This window comes from Macaca mulatta, chromosome 1 (assembly GCF_049350105.2).
Source record: "Macaca mulatta isolate MMU2019108-1 chromosome 1, T2T-MMU8v2.0, whole genome shotgun sequence".
Lineage (NCBI taxonomy): Eukaryota > Metazoa > Chordata > Mammalia > Primates > Cercopithecidae > Macaca > Macaca mulatta.
The window spans coordinates 65,551,086-65,557,085 of NC_133406.1; positions in this window are offsets into that span (position 1 = coordinate 65,551,086).

Here is a 6,000-nt window from a genome sequence, read left to right on the forward strand (position 1 = left end):
ATGTAGCTATTTTAAAACTCTACATTCTGCTTAGCAGATTGCATGATGTGCCCCCTCAGCCCCAGGGGCTCCTACCCACACAGCCTTGCAGAAGTGGTGTATGTCTGGGAGTAACACTGCCGTGGAGAAGCTAGGCCAGAGTCCCAGCCACTCCTAGCCCCAGTCTGGCTGGGCCTGGGACTTTTGGCTTCCCTGCATGTGTTTTATTTTGCTATCTTTTTAAGCGTGACTCAAGACTAAAAAGCCAAAATGGAACCAGTGGCTCCGAGATATTTTTAAAATTTTTTTCATTGTTTTTTTTTTAAATTAAATTTAATTTTTTAGTCGAGGGCCTCAAAACACACATGAAAAGAGAAGGCTAAATATAAAGGAAAACTTCCTGAAAGCAAGGGGCACAGACTCTCCCTCAACCCACAGCTGCATTCTCTCTCCAGGGTTTAGGGCCAGACAGGATGGAGCATCTCTCCTAGAGCAGGAGAGCAAGCCCCCCAGCAGCTCCCACATAACCCCATCTCCAACAAGCCTCCCAGGAGAAGCCCGTAGCCATGTCCCCTGCCACCCGGTGGATCCTCATCAACACCTTCGCGAAACCTCCAGCCCTCTGCTTCCACTTCTGGGAGGTTCTTTAAGATCTACCTCCTCCCACCCACCACCCTAATTCTAACCGTACCTCTTCAGCTGCTTTGAGACAGGTCATCAAGATCCCTCCCCTTCTCTTGTGGAAACCTGGGCCTAGTTTTCCTCATCTTGAATTACTGGCTAAGGAAGATCTCCATGAACATTCAGGGAGGCCCCAGGATAAAGCTGGAACCTCCAAAGAGATTCTGATTCCATCCCCTCATTTCACAGATAATGAAACTGGAGGTGAAAGGACGAAAGTGAGTGAGTTTTTACCAACAAGAGCTAGGACCAGAATCAAGGTCTGCTGACTCCTCAACACACAGCAATACAAACCCCACTTTCCTGACCCTCCTCCTCCCTGAGCACCCCCAACTACACTACCTCATCCCTGTGCAACTTCAGACCTCTGGCAGCAGATGGCAGTGTGTGCAGTCTGATGGGTCAGCTGTCCACGATCAGCCAAGGAGCGAAGAATCACATGGCCTGACTCGCAGGTCCGCTGTCTCTTCCACCAAGTAAACAAGTCCCGAGCCCTGGAGCTACATGCGCTGAACACATGACACATGCCTGCCTTGTCCCCAGCACCACCAACCTGCCTCTGCCTCTCAAGACACAGAGCTCAACCAAGCATCTGGCACAGGTCACTTCTCTATGCCTGGTGCCCATCCCTTCCCTATCGCGAGACCATTAACTCTGGGAACGGCTTGTCCTGGCAGGACAGGCTGAGTTCAGAACTAGCCCCCTGCAGGAACATTTGACCAGTGGCTCGGCAAAGATCTAACCTGCATGTTTCCCTGTGTTGCATGGCAAGTATGGGGCACAGTGGCCAGCCCGAGAAAAGTCAGCTGATGCCTAGGAGGGCATGAGGTGGAAAGCCAACAGCAACCGTGGCAGACAGGAGAGAACCGGTCTGCTGGAGACCAAAGGCTTGACATCTACCCCACCTTGATCCCTGACTCATGACAAGTTCCTGTAAGCTATGGGGACCTTGGATGGATTTCCCTAGGAAAAAAGAGGGGGTTAGTTTGTGCCGGTCCTAACTCCCTGAAGGAAAGCTCAATTGATGTGGCTGCAGGTGGCTGAGCTCCTAAGTCTCTAGATTCCTCTGACCATCATCTGGATTCTCCTCCTTATGTGTGTGGGGGTCCCCCTTTTCATCCCCACACAATCTCCATAGATGTCTATCCTGTACATTTTTGAATTCTTTTTAAAAATCATTATTAGCGGTGTCTCTCCACACTAGAATGTATGCCCCAGGAAAGCGGAAACTTGACTTTGTTGAGTTCTGCATCTCCAGCGCCTGGCACGGCCCCTGGCATATAGCAGAGGCTCCATACACAGCAGCAGATGCCATGTACTGGCCTTACTCAGCTCTGCCTGTCCATGGCTACCAAAGGGCATTTGCGTCTGCCCTGCCTCCCCCAAAAGAAATGTGGCACAACTGTCCCCAGTGACTGGAAAGTTCCTCTGGGTGTCTGCCTTTTCGCTCTAGTTCACATCAGTCCTCTGAGGATCTTAGTTCACAAAAATGTCTGACTTCAGCCCAAAAGAGTAAGGAGAACGTAGAGGCTGTGGAATAAGAAGTGCATGCATTTAAATCTCAATAACCTCACTTACCAAATACATAACCTTGGGTTAAGTCACTTAATCAGTTTCTTTAACTATAAAAGGGAAGTGACCCCTATGTCATATGGTTGTTCTGAGGATGAAATCAGATAAGGAGAGGAGGGTCCTTAAAAAAGGTCAGTTTCCCTTGGACCAAAAACTCTGATGCCCATCTCATAACTTCATGCCTCATTACAGACCCTGATTGGGGCACTATCTTGACTTCAGTATCAGACACTCAGATGCAAATCCTTCACAGGAGATGTACACATCCATCCTGGGCCACGATAGGCAGCCCTCGCTGAGCACTGGACTTGTCCTCCCACACCCTCCTGGACTTGCTCCTGTGATTTAACCACACATACCACCTTCCCACGTGGCTCTATCTGCCTCCATATCCCCAATCCATCCCCACAGGCTTGACACTATGGCACCGGGCTCTGCACAGGCCATGGGGCCCTGGAGGTGTTCTCTGGCTTTATCAGTCCACGAGCAGTTCTTGGGGAAGGAGCCAGCAAGAAAGCAAACTCAGTCCATGCTTTCCTCACAGTCACTCCAAGTCTCAGAAAAGCAAAGCAAAATGAAGGCCTCCCACAGACAGCCAGCTGGTAGGAAACGGTGGTATCTCTTACATATCTCAGAGGGAGGTAACATGCCCAAAAAAGTGACCAGCACAAGGTACAGATCCTCTCTAAAGCTGTAGCTGCAGCCTTAGGGACACTCGAGCCGGGGGACAGAGCCAAGATATGCATTAAACAATTCACAGAGCTGACCGGACCAGGATTCAATGGAATAGAGAAGGTGCTGACCAATCAGGGCCCCTGGCAGGGCCTCTCCCTCACAACTCCCAGCCAAGCCATACCACCTCGGCTCCAGAGCCACCAGCTCTGTTAACTTCTGCTGGATCCCGGATGGAAAGGCCCCATGCTGCCTCCTGGCTCCCAGACCTCAGAAATTCAAAGGTCAAGAAAAAAGTGCCAGCTATGTCGGCCCCTCTCTCAGGGGATACCAACTGTTCTGCTATCCTCATTGGCAACACATAATGCCCCATGTCATGTGTGTAGAACCCAGGCTGGTGAGCAAGGAGGAAAAGAACCAGATGAGGGACAAAAATAGGAAAATCAGCAGGGAAGCACCAATCCCAATTCTGGAAACATCAGAGGCCACAGAGATAACTGCATGACCAGGAGCAAAACCAACCTCCCCTTTACTTCCCACCCTGGTTTTCCCAATCTAACCAAGGACAGGGCTATTTGTGGGAGTGGGGGTCACGAAGGGCTATGCCCAGGGACGCACTGCACATGTGAGGGCTGAGACTCCCAAGCACAGCCAGCAGCCAGGGCTGGCCAGACTCTAGCCAATACTTCTTGAGGGACTTGGCTCTCTCCTTTCAGTCTCCCCAGCTGCACCCAAGTCAATATCTCTCCACTCCAACACCCCCTGCCATCCCTCACTGCAGTACTGCTGGAGGGCTGAGAACTGTCAGGGTCCTTGAAGGAAGAGACACCAGATTCTTCCCAACAGCCCTGGATCCCTCAGGCTGCTCACAGCCAACCTAGAGACTCATCTCAAATGGACAGAGGAGAATAAAAAATAACAGGAAGCAGAATTGGCTAGTCTTCCCTGGATAGCAACGGGAACAGCTTAAGAAGACGAACCCCCCATCCCCACCGAAACATATGAGCAGAGAGAGGCGACCACTGTGTGGCCAGAGGTAGGATCCCATAGGTACCTCCGAAAATCACCCAGCATAATTCCTTTTATCTTTAGAGCCCAGACCAACCTACTGCTGGCTAATTTCAACTGGCTTTACTGGCCAAGAATGCTGTAGTCATCTACTCGATAGGAGAGAGTCTTCCAAGTGATGTGCGGGCACCAAGAGTCTGCTTTGTGAATTGTATCAATGATGCCACTGACCTCCCCAATTCTGCAGGCCATCATCATTTTTCATTTTTAATCACCACTGCTATTATTGTGACCGGCAACAAGTGAGGCAGAAAAAAAGCATTTCTTTGTCAACTTCCTAGAGATGCTTTGCAATGGCTTACTGGACCAGGGTTTTTTTTTTTTTTTTTTTTTTTTTTTTTTTTTTTTTTTTAAGGCAAAGGTAATGAAGGCCTAGAGGAAGAAAGTGGCTCATTCAAAGAAACCCCAAAATTAGGGAGAGTCCCAAAGCTCACTGCTCAGCCCAGTCCAAACTCTAGACCACCAACCTAGACTAAGCCCCATCAAGGCAAAATGTATCTAGAGTTAAGACAGGCTATCCACTGAGACTATACAGGGGAGAGAATCCCCAGGCACCAGGAAGGCTCCCAGGATTACAGAGGGGTTAAACCCAGAACCTCTTGCTGGATGCTGGAGCCAAGGAGAGTTTCTATTCAGTTACTGTGGGAGGCCCAAATGCTCTGCCAACTGCCACACCCAGCAACACTACCCAGCTATCTCCCACACGTCCGCACAGCCTGACCACTTCAGCTGCCCATCCTGCCCCCAACCCTGTGCTGGTTACTAACCCCATTCACAGAAAAGCCAGAAGGAGGAGAATGCAAAAAAGAGAACAATTGTTTGGGAGATTCTGAATGGAAACGTCTGAGGATTCCCCAACGGAATAAGAAAATGGTGTTCATGGGAAGGAAGGAGAATGGGGAAGGCTGGAGGGAGCAGCCCACACTGGACTTACCTGGGAGGTAGAGAGTGGTTAAATCCTATTTCCTTGCTGCATCCAGTTTCCAGTAAGCAGCCTGGTGATGATTCACTGACAAGACTGGAGTCATGTGACATCAGTCAGCACTTGTGGTCACAAAACCACAAAAATTGGTGGCTCAACAGCACCTATGAGAGGAAAGAGGGGAATATCCAACCCACCCTGCCCTGAACCAGCCAGCACAACATGCTCACCCACCACCAAAACTCCTCCAGAGGACAGCTGAGCCCTCTCTGCCCAACTGGAGCCAGATCTCCAGAAACCCCAAACAGGGGTAAGGATGAAGAGTAGACACAGATCCAGGATGCCAATCACTGTGTTTGCCCTCATATATCCTAAAGAAAATCAAAGGGAGGAGGAAGTGGTAGAGGAAGGCAGGGAATGCAAGAGGTCCGAAAGAAGGAAGAGAGAGGTCAAAAGACATCCTTGGGCAAAGCATGGCAAACAGGAAACCAGGAAGAGAAAGCGGAGGCTGGTCTTTGATGTAGGGCACAACTGTACCTTCAGCCATGTCACATGCCCCTAGCTTCTCTCCCTCTTAGCTCAATATTCATTGGAGAGCTATCAGCCCCTCCTGGCCCTCATCCCACATCAGCACCTTCATCTAGCATGACCTTTCAATCTATCAGCATCTGAAACACAGGAGGAAAGTAAGCAGCTCTGAACCAGACAGACAGACACAGATACACACATACATACACACACACATACATACACACACACACACACACACACACACACACCCCTTCCCAGAATAAAAGGCCCTTGGAGATGGCTCATGCTCTCTAGGTTCTGGTTCTCTGATAGAAGTGCTCCACTCCCACAGGGGAGGGCAGACATGTCTGATAAGAATTGCTTAGCACAATGCTATATATAGTCTAGGTTCCTACCACCCTGGAGATGTGGAGCTAGAACTTGGCAGAGAACCATGCTAGGTGCTGGCAAGGACCATCCTCCCGCTGCCAGCCAATGGGGAGCCTCATTTCCCGGCTGGGGGCCGTGAGGGCACACAGGGTCCTTCCAGGCAGCCCATTAACACTCCGCACTGAGGGACACAGGCGGTTGGCTCT